At 42.2% G+C, this 15,968-nt stretch overlaps 1 non-coding gene across 1 annotated transcript; it reads right to left on the bottom strand.

Moving 5' to 3' along the window:
• Nucleotides 1–11,974: 11,974 nt before the first annotated feature.
• TRNAR-ACG lies at nucleotides 11,975–12,047 on the bottom strand. The gene has a single exon. It is a non-coding gene; the product is annotated as a tRNA-Arg (tRNA).
• Nucleotides 12,048–15,968: the final 3,921 nt, after the last annotated feature.

The raw sequence follows: 15,968 nt of genomic DNA, 5'->3' as shown, positions 1-15,968 counted from the left end.
TTGGCTAGGACTTTTCCTTTTATTATTAGAGACAAATAAAAAATAGAAAATCATAGTTACTTTAGGACTTGCCCTTTTAAATAAAATGATACGGGCCTCGCCGCACAAAACATATAAATTGCGGGGCCCTCATTAAACGATTATATAAAAATATTTAGAATTCGGGGCGTGCCATTTAGCGAATTTCCATGGCCTCCCGCAAAGTTAATAACACGTTAGTTGCTTTAGGCGCGTTCTTTGAATAATTTTACCTTCTTATCTACGGGTGTGCATTTCATGCGATCCAAATCCAAATCCCAAAACGTTGAATAAGAGGTGTCAAGGATCCGGGTGCATTTCATGTGACGTGATCCAAAAACACGCTCTTAAACGGCGTTCACTTTCATAAAAACTAATTAAAAGCGGTTAAATAATTCTAAAAATTGCAATAGGATAACATGTATTAAAATCAGACTTTAGCCAAATATAGCAGTTGAGCGACCGTGCTAGAACCACGGAACTCGGGAGTGCCTAATCCCTTCTCTCGGGTTAACAGAATTCCTTACCCGGATTTCTGGTTCGCGACTGTTAAACAGAGTCAAACCCTTTCCTCGATTCGGGATTCAAACCGGTGACTTGGGACACCATAAATCTCCCAAGTGGCGACTCTGAATCTCTTAATAAAATGAATCCCGTTTCGATTGTCCTTTAATTGGAAAAACTCCTTTTATTATACCCTTCACGGGGTGTAGTAGCGAGAAAAGGAGGTGCGACACTCACTCGACTACTAAGACCAAGGGCTACCCGAGTTCGAGAAAATTCTCACTCGAGAACTATCTATGGAGCCTAAAAGAGCTAACCCTATTTCAAATTCGAGGCCTTGCTCTCACCCAACTCGGACTCAGGAGTCCCAGCGTCTCGTGCTCACATCAAATCAATCTAACCTGAGTCCGAGGATTAACAAAAAACCTTAAAAGGCGTTATATTAGTCTATTAAAACCTAAGGGTTTATTATGTTTCCGATCCAGTATTCGGACTAATCGTTGGAATTATACACTGGAATTTTTCACAAATGAAGGCAGAATGTAATTCAACACGAATCGAAGATAAAAAGGAGAAACTCTTATATTAACAAAGATGTTTACAAATCCAACGAGGGGACCTCACACAGAAACAAAGAAGCAAAAACAACAGCCAAGGACCTAATCTACTTTCAGGGGTATATCCTCAAGAGCGACATCTTCGAGAACCTCTTCCTTGGGGACTCCATCTCGATCCTTAGAGAAGATTGTGGCCTGGTGAAGCCACAATATTGTGAAGCCACTTCTTGAGACATTGTACCGGTGTGGGATGCAAAAGTTAGTAGAGGATAGTGCCACCTCATTCCATGGAAAGCAAAAGGAATGAAGCGCCACACCAGGTTGAAGTTAAGAGAGATAAGCAGCAGTGTAAAGTCTACATATCTTCTGATACGGGAAGAATTCGGTGCCCTTCTCTCGTTGTTTCGAGCCAGCAATGCCAGTAACAACAACAATAACGACCCAGTATAATCCCACCTAGTGGGATAAAGCTTTAATAAGAGAAGGAGCCTTGGCGTAGCTGGTAAGGTTGCTGTCATGTGACCTTGCTGTCACAGATTTGAACTATAAAAGTGGGTTATTAGAAGAAGAGATAGAGAGAGGACTGGGCCAGAAGATGATGAAGAAGGAATGTGAGTAGTTTTGTTCAGCCAAGTAACCCCCTATTTATAGAAAGTCGATGACGGTTTGGGGAAATGGACCGGCGGTGCATTTAATGCTTTTAGCGAAATGGACCGCCGGGACATTCAATGTTTTTGGGAGATGAACCGATGGGACGCGTCAATCACTTCAAATGCTTGCATCACGAGCATGACATCATCGCAAGGGTCCCGAGAAAATCGAGGTTCAAATTGTTTCTTATCATCTTATTCTAAGAAACACGGGGACTATCTATATACGATCAAAATAGAGGAGTATGATTTTGAAGGCTTAATCGGGCTATAGGCCTGATTTCGGGTGACTCGAAGTGGGTATCATATCCTACTAAGGGGCACCTACCTCGGGGAAGCTGATCGAATACCTGGCACGGGCTGCATCGAGGGCGGCATTGTCTCGAAGTCAATCAAGAAAGAGCGGGAATTTCTCAAGGAAACGTGGATCTGGGCATTGATTATAGGATAAGGCTGTACGAAATGGTACGAATCCGTACTAGGCCGTTATACACCTGTGCCAATAGAATTCTTTACCTTTATTAGCAAGGTACTATGTTAGGGTTTTCTCCTCCTACATAAAGGAGACCCCAATCATTATTGTGAGGGCATCAGATCATTCACTGTAATAGAACATTCTTATTCTTCTCTTGTTTAACGTGCTCAGCAATTACTTTTCAGCTTTATTGCCTTTACTTTATTGTTCATACTTTATTACTCTTAGCTGATCTCGAGGTCCCTGGATAATCGAGCTCGAGGACCCCTACAATTCTAGCAACATCAATTTGGTTCTTTATTTCTTCTTACTTGACCTCAATATTACTCATATAATCACTAGTATTAGAATATATCACGTATCTTTAAAACCACAAATCATCTTTAATTGTTACTTTCATTTCGAGGTAAACAGATTGGCGCCCACCGTGGGGCTAAAGATAATAGTGATATAACACACGTTATTCTTCACACTTTTTCTTGTCCAAGATTCTTTGATTTCAGGCTTAATCATGTCTAGCACTCAAAACGCACCCGCTCACGACAGTGAAGGACTTGGAGAAAACAGCGACATAGGGCTCGGTGTACCACCCGTAAACCCTGAAGGAGTGCCAAAGATGGAGCCAGTTGACATTAGCTCCCACAATGCACTAAACACAGACGCAGGCACAGACTCCGCAAGGAACGCACATAGTGAAACCCGAGCCGGAGGCCTGAAGCACGAGGACTGGAAGAAGGAGGAGTCAACCTCCATGTGATATTCGAGATGCTGCAAGCTCAGCAAGTTGCCATCGCTCAACTTCAGAGCCAGAACAGAACTCATAACACCGCCGAGCCAGTAAACATGCAGCATGGACCAGTGCTAGAAAGGCCTGAAAAAAGTGGCTCGGGGACTGACCCCACAATTATGAAAATGCTCGAGGAACTGACTAAGAGAATCGAGTCAGGAGAAAAGAAGATAGAAGACAACAACAAGAAGGTGGAAACTTACAACTCCCGAGTAGACCAGATACCGGGAGCACCTCCAGTTTTGAAGGGTTTAGACGCCAAAAAATTCAGACAAAAACCTTTCCCCCCAAGTGCGGCTCCGATGCCCATTCCCAAGAAGTTCCGCATGCCAGACATACCAAATTACAACGGGACAACTGACCCTAACAAACACATTACTTCTTACACTTGTGCAATTAAAGGAAATGAGTTGAATGATGACAAAATCGAGTCTGTATTGTCAAAAACTTTTGGGGAAACACTATCAAAAGGAGCTATGATCTAGTATCACAACATAGCTCCTAACTCCATTGATTCGTTTGCTATGCTGGCGGATGCCTTCGTGAAAGCACACGTCGGGGCCATAAAGGTGGCCACGAGAAAATTCGGACGTATTCAAGATAAAACAAAGGGACGACGAAATTCTAAGGGAGTTTGTGTCCCGGTTTCAAATAGAAAGGATGGAATTACCCCCGGTCTCCGATGACTGGGCAGTTCAGGCCTTCATGCAAGGTTTGAATGAAAGTAGCTCGATATCATCTCGACAGCTAATACAAAACTTGATCGAGTACCCAGCTGTGACATGGTCGGATGTGCACAATCGTTATCAGTCAAAAATCAGGGTCGAGGATGACCAGTTGGGAGCCCCCTCGGGCTCAGTTCACCCAAACAGGTTTGCAGCCAAGCCCCCGAGGGACACAGACCGGGGATCAAGATCTAACAACGAAAGATATCAACTGTACATCGAAGACAGAAGAAATATTTCAAGGCGTAATGCATTTCGGAATGATCGAAGAGTAGATCGAGGCTAAAGCTCCCGGGGATTCATGAACAAAATCGGGTCTGACAGGCTCGGGACCAGTGGAGGCTCCCAAATTATCAGAATACAACTCCAGTGTCAACGCCTCAAGTATCGTCTCAGCCATTGGCAAGATTAAAGCTACTAGATAGCCCAAGCCCATACAGAGAGAACCTTCCAAGAGAAACCCCAACGTAATGTGTAGGTACCATGGTACTCACGGGCACAAGACCGAGGATTGCAGACAACTTAGAGAGGAGGTAGCTCGAATATTCAACAAGGGGCACCATTGTGAATTTCTCAGTGACCGGGCCAAAAACGATTTCCGAGAAAGAGATGCAAACAGGAAGAATGAACCCGAAGAACATCAGCACGCCATTCACATGATCATCAGTGGAGCAGACGTCCCACATGGACCTACATTCAAGCATACTAAAATATTCATCACAAAGGAACAACGGAGTCGAAGCTATACGCCATAGGACGCTCTATCATTCTGCGACAAAGAAGCAGAAGACGTATCCCAGCCTCACAACGACGCCCTGGTAATCTCTATCCTTTTAAATAAAATTCATGTTAAACGTGTTTTAGTGGATCTAGGTAGCTCGGCGAACATATTCAGATCGAGGGTCGTGAAATAACTCGGCCTACAAGATCAGGTTATACCTGCGTCTCGGGTGCTGAATGGCTTCAACATGGCAAGTGAAACCACGAGGGGAGAAATTATCTTGCCTGTAAACGTAGCCGGGACCATACAAGACACGAGGTTCCATGTCATCGAAGGTGACATGAGATATAACGCACTCCTCGGGAGGCCGCGGATACACAATATGAGGGTAGTGCCTTCGACTCTCCATTAGATGGTAAAGTTCCCGACAGAGGAAGGAGTGAAAACAGTCCACGGAGAACAGCACGCTGCAAGAGAGATGTTCGCAATCGAGGAAGTGGTACCGGCACCGAGACCCTTGACCTCGAAGACATCGAATTCCAAAGGCAAGCAGGAGGCTAAGTAGTGGTCACGATTCCGATGTCGACGAAAACAAAAAATCAGGTAACCGAAGGCGAAGACCCTCGAACCCCCGTTGTTCCTGGAAAACCCGATGCTACCAAGCCAACCGCTGAAAAATAAAGGTACACCTGGGAATGGGACTAGTCCCCGCTCTCTGGAAAAAACTCATTTAGTTTCTTGTTAATGATATAGAACGCATTGCTTCAATATGACAGGGATTTCGCTCGAAGGATAAACGGGTAAAATAATTAAAACTTACATTGATGATGACTGGTTAAGTCCCTGTGCGCAGGGGACCAATTTAATTCATCTGCAGGAAATAGTCAACATTTCGGGGCAATACGACACGAAGCTCATTCCATAAAGGCGTTCCCTCGGAGTTGGGGTGACTGAGCTTCTCGGCGTCAAATCAGGGCACCGAAATAATCCCCGACCAGGCCAAGGTCCTCGAAGTATCATGGTCGCGGACAGGAAGACCTCGAAATCGTTGGTAAAGGAACTTACAGGCTCGGCACAATGAAACCTCCCGAAGGCTCCCAAAGGCTCGTGCTCTCGAGAACACCCCTTACTGCATGAAGACTGTAGGTTATAGAGCATATGTTGCACTCTTTGTCCCTTAGCTCGGATTTTGTCCCAAATGGGTTTTACCGGCAAGGTTTTTAACTAGGCAACACCTTTATGCTACCCGAGGAACGACCAACAAATATTCTAGGCTTCTTTTCAATTAACCACGAATACTGGGGGGCATCACCCTCGGAGGTTACATTTTTGGAAAAAATATTTCACGCCTAAATGGGCCTCGATAGGAACATTCAGGTTATATCAAAAACACTTTGTGTCTTATACAAGCTCTACACTTACAATCCCATCGGAAACTGTTTAAAATCCAAGACATAGAAGCACCCCAAATACTCGGGGACTACCATAAATAATTGGAATTTATAAAGACCTCAAAGAGGCACCCCTTAGAAACAAAGGCCAAGGCCGATATTCTTGGGGTTTAACTTCTCGAACAAGTTCGAAAAGTTATCGGGTAACAAGTCCAAATGACATACCCAAAGGCTACGGCCAAATAAAATACTACGGTCATATAAAGGCTAGGCCAAATAAAGCGGCTCGGAGACGTCTGACTTTCGCTATAAATTAAAAGGCCTTCAAACACTTTGTAAAAACTGGTTAAATCAGGGCTACCCTCGGCAAAAGCTAAATTCAAAGGGCTTCGATAAATTCAGCCCTCTAAATTCAAAGGGCTTCGATAAATTTAGCCCTCGAAAATTCCAAGGGCTTCGATAACATCGACCCTTGGAAACACCTCAACAGGTGTTCAGTTATGTTTACACAAACAAATCACTAATAAGGTTCCGATACGTTAGACCTTCGAAAAACCTACGGGTACAAAAAACACTTGCGAAGGCATAATTGAATTTTCACTAAGTCTTTTAAGCCAAAATGAGGAAAAAATTATATAGCCATATTAAGAGCCCGAATCGGCCCAACTTAAAGAGCCTAAGGGCCAACTTAAAAAGCCTAAGGGTCAATCTTAAAAGATCCTAAGGGCCGATATATAAGAGCCCAAGGGCCAACTTCGAAATGCTTGAGAACCAAAAACTTATAGCTTGAGGCTCCGCTCTCGCTTCGATCCAAACTCAAGGATTCACAATATCCCGAGCTTACTTCGGATCGATTTAAAACTTAGCTCAAAGATTATTATATCTATCGATAAAAATCTAAGGTTTTATGACACCCCAAGCCCTAAAAATCAATCCTCGAATTGGTCATTCAAACGAAGTCTTCCATAAATAAAGACAATGTTAAATCCAGCTCAAACCAAAGACACGACAAAAGTTCCCCTTGTATTTCCAAAAGATGATTGCAGGGAATATTTACACATGGGAGGTCTACAAAATAGAGTAACCTAAAACTACTTCAGGCTCACATCCTTAGCAGCCGCGTCTTCAGGATTCGCATCTCGGGTTGTCTCATTCTCGGCGGCTTCATCCCCGTCTCTTTCACCCTCGGAGGCACTGGCTGAATCATGCTCATCGGAAAGTAGAGCGGCCGCCTCTTCTTCCAAAACCTTCTCCGCTTTAATATCGGCTGAAAGATCAAAGCCACGAGCGTGTATCTCTTCGAGAGTCATCCTCCAGGATTGTCGCCTAGAATGGTCCAAGGCACTTGTTAACTTAGCCTCCGCCATAGAAGAAATCTCCCTTGCTCGGCATTAGCAGCTTCTGCATCAGCTCAATAAGAGGACATAACGGCCGCAACATCAGATTTGGCCTTGGCCAACTCAGCAGCAGATCTGGTTTTGAGCTCCTCAATTTCAAGGACCCGAGCTAGGCTCTCCTCCTTCGCGCCTCGAAGCTGGCGTTCAAGCGAAGCTAGCTGCTCTTTTAGAGTTTCCTTCTCAGAAGTGAGATCGTCCATACATCGCCTCAACCCTAGGGCATCTGCTTCTTTTATCTTAAGCTCCTCCCGAAGCTGCGCCTCCACATCGGTTTTCTGACTGAACTGCAAAATTAACGATGTCAGCCACTAAAACAAGACAAGTGCGTAACAAACTCTCGGGAATTATCTTACCTTCTCTATATACTCAGCTCGATCTTGGCACACCTGCGTAAACTCAGCTCGAAGATTATGAATCTCCAACACTTTCTTATATATAAGGCTTTTACGGCATCCCTCTCCTCTAAAGTTTTCTTAAGCTCGGCCTCGCACCGAGCAAGATCGTCTCGGGACTTGGAAAACGCCCTCTTTTGGAGCACCATAGCCTTCATGAAATAGAAGGAGAGTTAGATCTGGAACAGCTAGAACAAAGGCGCAATAGGCAGAAAACTCGCTTATTCAAAGAGTCTACGTACTTCATTAAAAATGAGAAAAACATCGGGATCGGGACCATCATCAAGCCCTGCAAGACATTCTTGAAAGATTTCGTGCCCCTCATGGTTTACTCCCATTCCAGAGGATCTCATGTTCGCAGCTTCCCAGATCAGCCCCTCGGAGAACTCGGGGCCAGGGGGAGAATCATCCATGTTGATCACCCCGAGCGATCTGCTGGGGGCATTTTCTTTTATCTGAAGAGGCTCGGGGTCAGGATGTTCGGCCTCGCCCTCATAATGATTTCATAAACGAGGCGCCTTCTTTCTAGACGATGGTTCGGGGACCTTTTTTGAACTCCCTTCGGAGATTTCTTCAGCTCTGGAGTGGGCTTCATCAGCCGCCGCTGGTTCGGTGGGCTTTGAAGTATCAGCATTCTTTCTTTTACGATTTACCAACAAGCAATCATCATCTTCTTCTTCCTCCTGTTCCTGAAGGCGTTGATCCGTTTCCGGAGATAAGGCCGCCGTTTCGGCCTTGGGCCTTCGAGCCACGCTCTTCTTTGGCTTCGGGGGATTTTCAGATGTCTCCCTTCTTGTTTTTCTTTCTTTTAGAGGTTTCAGAGCCTCCACTTCACTAGCCGAGGCCGGCCTCAATTCAATGGCGTCCCCAAGACCTGCGAAACACCGAGATCAGTGCACTGTAACAGAAACACTAGAAAAAAAATGAAGAACTCACCATGGTTTATTGCCTCCCATCGACCCTTGGCCAAGTCTCACCAGCAACGCTCCGAGTAAGGGGAGGCGGAAGCCAGCTCTCGGACCCAGCCCTCGAGGTCCGGGACCCCACCAGGAAACCAAGCAGCGGCTACACCATCGTAAAGAGTTTAGATCAAAGGAAGATATAAAGTCGAGAAAAGAGAAGGAAGCAAAGTATACTCATGCTTCATGTTCCACTCCTTGGGGAACGGCATCCAATCAGCAGGAATGAGATCAGAGGTCTTGACTCGGACAAACCGGCTCATCCACCCACGGTCTTTATCCTTGTCGATACTAACAAACATAGATTTTAATGATCGGGGTTGCAATTATATCAAGACCCCCCCCCCCCCCCCCGATAAAGTCGGGGACTGTACAGTCTAATCAAATGATCGAGGGTGAAGGACATCCCCTCGATTTGGCTCGAAAAGAACCTGATTAAGTAAATAATTCGGCAGAAGGAGGGGTAGATCTAGCGAAGTGTCACTCGATACCGTCGGCAAAAGTCGAGGATAACCGGGTCTATGGGACCCTAGGTCGGAATTGCATGGCCCAGTGTAAACGGGTAAGTGTATAAACTCAAGTACTCCGCTTTATATGTGGTGATATCTTCCTCAGAGGAGGGAATCACTACTTCCTTATTGTCCCATTGGCAATCGTCCTTTACTTGCTTGAGCTCGGCCTTGGTCACCAAACAAACATATTGGGACATGGGCTCGCATCGGCCTGGTGTCGACAGAGGTTTTTTGATTTTGAAATCGGATGTTATCTCACACGACGGGGGGATGCATTCCTCGATACGAGGCGGCACGACCGGTTTATTCTTGGTTGATCGGGAAGATGAAGGAGCTTTTTCCTTTTGAGGAACAGATTTGGAAGTTTTAGCCATCACTATGCGGTAGATCCAAGAAGATAAAAAAATGTTGTTAGTAAAGAAAAGGGAGAGTTCAAGGAAATTGAAAAAGGCTAAGTGAGACTTTGGAAGCACTGAGGGAATAAAGTTTGAAAGGTTATGGGATTTGTCTATTTATAAAGATCGTTTAAACATGGTGAGGAAGCCAAAAGCCCGACCATTAGCCGCCCACAATTAATGGTTTTGGGAATCATACAAAAAGCAACCCTTCAGTCACTTCAACCGCTTATGTCATATTTTTCACATCAGGACCTAGGCATCGGGATTTAGTTTGTCAGAAATCATTAAGGACTGTCTACAAGTTGAGTTCGAGTGGACACTCGCTCGACTATTAAGCCCAAGGGCTACCCGAGTTCAAGCAAACTCTCGCTCGGGGACTATTTATAAAGCCTAAGAGCTGTCTTTATTTCTAGTTCGAGAAAATACTCACTCGACTACTAAGCCCAAGGGCTACCCGAGTTCGAGAAAATTCTCACTCGAGGACTATCTACGGAGCCCAAAAGAGCTAACCCTATTTCAAATTCGAGACCTTGCTCTCACCCAACTCGGACTCAGGAGTCCCAGCGTCTCGAGCTCGCATCAAATCAATCTAACCCGAGTTTGAGGATTAACAAAAAACCTTAAAAGGAGTTATATTAGTCGATTAAAACCTAAGGGTTTATTATGTTCCGGATCCAATATTTGGACTAATCGTTGGAATTATACACTCGGATTTTTCACAAACGAAGGCAGAATGTAACTCAACACGAATCGAAGATAAAATGGAGAAACTCTTATATTAACAAAGATGTTTACAAAGCCCACGAGGGGCCCTTACACAGAAACAAAGAAGCAAAAACAACAGCCAACGACCTCATCTACTTTCGGGGGTATACCCTCAAGAGCGACATCTTCGAGAACCTCTTCCTCGGGGACTCCATCTCGATCCTTAGAGAAGATTGTGGCCTGGTGAAGAACTTGGCGAGTATGGGTCTTGTCAGCACAACTATTGTGAAGCCACTTCTTGAGACATTGTACCGGCGTGGGATGCAAAAGCTAGTAGATGATAGTTCCACCTCATTCCATGGAAAGCAAAAGGAATGAAGCGTCACACCAGGTTGAAGTTAAGAGAGATGAGTAGCAGTGTAAAGTCCACATATCTTCTTATACGGGAAGAATTCGGTGCCCTTCTCTCGTTGTTTCGAGCCAGCAATGCCAGCAACAACAACAACAACGACCCAGTATAATCCCACCCGGTGGGATAAAGCTTTAAAAAGAGAAGGATCCTTGGCGTAACTGGTAAGGTTGCTGCCATGTGACCTTGCTGTCACAGATTTGAACCATAAAAGTGGGTGATTAGAAGAAGAGATAGAGAGAGGAAAGGGCCAGAAGATGATGAAGAAGGAATGTGAGTAGTTTTGTTCAGCCAAGTAGCCCCCTATTTATAGAAAGTCGGTGACGGTTCGGCGGCACAAGTGGTCGACCGATCCTGACATGCATTCAATGCTTTTTGGGGAAATGAACTGGCGGCGCATTTAATGCTTTTAGCAAAATGGACCGGCGGGATGTTCAATGTTTTTGGGAGATGAACCGATGGGACGCATCGATCACTTCAAATGCTTGTGTCATGAGCATGACATCATCGCAAGGGTCCCGGGAAAATCGAGGTTCAAATCGTTTCTTATCATCTTATTCTAAGAAACGCGGGGACTATCTGTATACGATCAAAATCGAGGAGTATGATTTTGAAGGCTTAATCGGGCTATAGGCCCGAGTCCGGGCAACTCGAAGTGGGTATCGTATCCGACTAAGGGGCACCTACCTCGGGGAAGCTGATCGAATACCTGGCACGGGCTGCATCGAGGGCGGCATTGTCTCGAAGTTAATCAAGAAAGAGCGAGAATTTCTCAAGGACACGTGGATCTGGGCATTGATTATAGGATAAGGGCTGTACGAAATGGTACGGATCCGTACTAGGCTGTTATACACCTGTACCAATAGAATTCTTTACCTTTATTAGCAAGGTACTATGTTAGGGTTTTCTCCTCCTGCATAAAGGAGACCCGAATAATTATTGTGAGGGCATCATATCATTTACTGCAATAGAACATTCTTATTCTTCTCTTGTTTAACGTGCTCAGCAATTACTTTTCAGCTTTATTGCCTTTACTTTATTGTTCATACTTTATTACTCTTAGCTGATCTCGAGGTTCCTGGATAATCGATATCGAGGTCCCCTACAGTTCCAACAGCATCAATTTGGTTCTTTATTTCTTCTTACTTGACCTCAACATTACTCATATAATCACTAGTATTAGAATATATCACGTATCTTTAAAACCACAAATCATCTTTAATTGTTACTTACATTTTTCGAGGTAAACAAAAAATAAATTATAGGACATGAAATTCATTGCTAATATACGTGAATGAGGAATTAATTAATGGAAGAATAATCTGGATAAAAGAGCTAGAAAAGAGAACAGTCAGGCAAAAAAGATGTAGGAAACGACTCCACTGGGGATCGAACCCAGAATCTCTGGTTTCGTAGACCAGCGCCTTATCCATTGGGCCATGGAGTCAACTTATCAATGAAAGAGCTCAATTAAATTCAAATCTGACTTGAGGAGGTCAAGTGCTCTACCATTGAGCTAGGGACCCTTGCTTTGTCCAATTTGCAGTATATATGCAAACTAGCTATGTTAAAACCAAGTAAAAGAAAGGAAAATGGCTCAAATTTACCCTTTGTACTATTGAATATTGCTTCATTTTGTCATCCATTTTACTTTTGGTCCATTGATACTCTTGCTCAATTGTTTCGTATTTATCCTTACAATTACTGAAATTTAGGTTTTTCGTGAGAAAAAGGTGTATATATACCCCTCAATTTTTATTGTAGTTTAAAATTGCTCTTAAGCCGGAGATTCATTAAGTGCCAGTGAAAAAAAAACGAGATTGTTTCCTAACAACCAACTTAGTATTATGTTAAAATTTAACGGAGGGCAAAGTTGCTCAATTTTGCATAATATAGAGACAAAACATGACCCTTTTTCTTTATAAGAAAACATAAAATTAACGTATAAGGGATAAACTTGTTTATTTTAAGCTACATAATATATCTTTTACTCTAAAAAGTTTGTATAATATTTGACACAACAGTGAATGCCTGTTACAAGCTGAAATTATCATTTTAAGTTAGTTTGCAAATAATGGTACATGTTTATGTGGTTGTTTTCAAAGTGTTTGAGAGAAGCTTAGAATCGTTTGATTCCTAAACTAGACCAGAGGCTTTAGCCTTGTCGGCTTTGTAATTTTGGTATACTTCAATCAACAAATTATTAGGTTATTGACCCAGTTCAAAAAATCTTTTGTTTTTCCATCCAGTTATGTCTAGTATTTTTATTGGGACCTGAATAAATTTAAATTTTTGACCGAAAAGTCCTACATTGCGAGACGGTACTTCTGGATACAATGTTTGAGGCAGTTGTTTGAATTCCCTATAATGTACAACTGAAACGACTTCTTGCTAACAATAAAAAGGGGGATTGAACGTGGGGTTGGTTAATTAGTTCCTTAATAAGGATGACTTCATACCTAAACAGAGGCGAGCTAGGATTTTAACTTTATGGGTTCTGGATTTTAGAACGACGACTTCAAGTACTAAAAACTGGATTATAAATTCAATATTTATACATATTGAATGAATTTTTAATACTAAATAGACCTTCTGAGATTGTGTTTGGCGAACCCGTATTTGGGCTTCTAGCTCCACCCCTGTATTCAAAGCTCGAACTCAAGATCCCCGATTAAGATAAAAATATATTTATCCCTTCACTACAATCCTTGTTGCTGACTTATGCCTATACAAGAAAAGGCAATTGAGAGAGAACAAACACCTCCCAATCCAAAATGCGTAACGTAGAGAATGATCGTTAATATTTATAACCGGCGGACGTAATCTTAGGTAATAGAGAAATCTTCTTATTACTCACATCGAGTTCCGTGATTCATAGTTTTTAATTTCGTGCGGCTAAACAACAAAAAATTTAAATTTTGAAAATCAGTTTGATAGGGTATAGCAGTAAGGGATCGTTTGGAGGGAAGTATTAGGAACATGATTCATATATTAGCTTTAGTATTATTAGTTCTTTGTTTGATAATATTTTTTATTTAATACTATTCTTATTGTATACGGCTAAAATCGGTTGGGCACCGAGGCACGAAGATTGGGTACCGAGTTCGGGATTCGAGATGCCTGTTGAGATCGAGGCCTGTAGTGATCAAGGCCAAGTGGGACAGATAGCGAGCAAGATCGATGACTGCATGTTAGAGATAAAGTTTAATCTCTATAAGTTAGGATGACAATCTCTATTAGTTAGGATAGCATGTTATGTTAGCTATATTTTAGGATATATGATTGTTCTATTAGTTACCTTATCTCCCTAGTCTTCTATAGTATGTTGTAAACTGTTGTATATATAGTCAACAATGTACTCAATAGAAAATCATCGAATTCTCTCAACATCATATCTCATAACATGGTACCAGAGCCTACCATGGCATCAACTTCTCAACTTTCAGATTCCACCACCTCTACTGCAATAACCTTAACTACTCCAAGTCTTTTTGCTACTTTACCTCATGCTCAACTCTCTTTTTCAATAAAACTCAAACCAACAAACTATCTGACTTGGAAAACTCAGTTTGTTCCTATCATCAAATGCTATAATCTTTTCAATCATATCAATGGTACACCAACGCCTCCCTCTACTATCATCAATGCCACAACAAATCAGTCCCAAATTTTAATTATCTAAAGTGGTTACAAGAAGACCAACTCTTACTGAGTTGGATCTTATTATCTTTAACCGAGGAAATTTTTCCTTATGTGACTGGTTTAGATACTGCCTTTGAAGCTTGGGAAGCTTTCTCAAATGCATTTGGTATAAGCAACAGCGCTAGAATAGTCCAATTGCACATCACCTTGCAAAACATGACTCTTGGTGACAAACCAATGGCTCAATTTCTACGTGAAGCTAAAGCTATCGCTGACGAGCTTGCTGCTGCTGGAACCAATATTTTAAAAGGCAGGGGCGTGAGGCGAGGCGTTTTACCTTTGACGAGGTGAGGCGTAAGCCCTGAGACATGGGGCGTAAGTCCCACGGATCGTTGAATTTTACTAATTTTAAGAATTTTAAGACAGTATAAAATAAAAAATAATTATAAAAATTATATTCCCCAGGTCTTCAGTCTATCGGCTGTTAGTATTCTCCGCTGCACCTGAAGCCACATAGTGAAGATGGCTTTTGGTGTTGCTTGGTTTTGACACATGAATCCTTTCCATGGAACTTTTGGTAATACACCTAGTTGCTGTAGGTATACTTGCTTTTGTGATTGAGCCTTGTTACAGGTTGTTTATAAGGTGTAGTCTGTCCCTTGCCTCAAAGACCTTTCGAACCATCCAACAGGCTTTCTTTTGTACTCCCATATCCTTAAAAACCCGCTCTTTGATATAGTAGCTTTGGATCTATTTGATCCATAACTTGTCCTTCTTGTTGGCCAGTTCCCAGCAGGTTTTAGTAATAGCAACTTTGTTCCACATAGCCAAGTTAATCAAGTTCAATCCTCCAACAGCTTTTGGAGAGCACATCTTATCCCATGACACCAAAGACTTTTTGATTATTGTATTCACCCCAGACCATATGTAGCTTCTACAATGTGCTTCGATTGCTTTGATGACTTTAGCCGGTATAATAAAGATTTGAGCCCAATAGGCTTGGATGCCAAAGATGACTGTTTGGACTAACTGTATTCTACCTGCATAGGAAAATTTCTTTGCTGTTCATGAAGAAATCCTGCTCACAATTTTGGCAATAAGGGGTTGCCACTGCAGTACTGATAGCTTCTTAGTATCTAGGGGTATGCCCAGGTACTTGAAAGGCAACACTCCTTGACTGTACCCTAATGCTTGTTGGATCTCCTGCTTCAGCTAAAATTATGTGTATTAATAATAGTGAAATTAAACTATTTAAAGATCTTTTAAAATAAGTAATTTATGTATAATAATTTATTATTATTAATCACTGCATAAACAACATTCGCTATATAATATTATAATCCTGACATAACTATCAAGTGAACCAAATGACTATTTCACCCCTAAATAATTTTCCTTCCATATTGTCTTATCCCTATTGAGTCTTAACCAAACAAGGGATTTTAAAAGGGATTATTTTGTTATAGAAATAGCTAGCCGAATTTAATGCTTACTTTTTCTAGTTAGTATATATAGATTATATATTGATTATACACATTTATAATATATTTGCCTGCTATTTTTAGTTTAAGAGATTAGGTGGACGGCTATTTGGATTAATTCTTCTTTTAAAAGGACGAATATCACTTTTAACCGGCGGCCGAAACTATTTACATCGATTAGCAAATTTATATATTTTTTGTATATTACATACAAAAAAATATATAAAGATACAAAAGATATTCAT

The sequence above is a fragment of the Nicotiana attenuata genome, unplaced genomic scaffold (assembly GCF_001879085.1).
Source record: "Nicotiana attenuata strain UT unplaced genomic scaffold, NIATTr2, whole genome shotgun sequence".
Lineage (NCBI taxonomy): Eukaryota > Viridiplantae > Streptophyta > Magnoliopsida > Solanales > Solanaceae > Nicotiana > Nicotiana attenuata.
The sequence above is the reverse complement of the archived record's forward strand: the minus strand, read 5'-3'. Positions and strand labels throughout refer to the sequence as shown.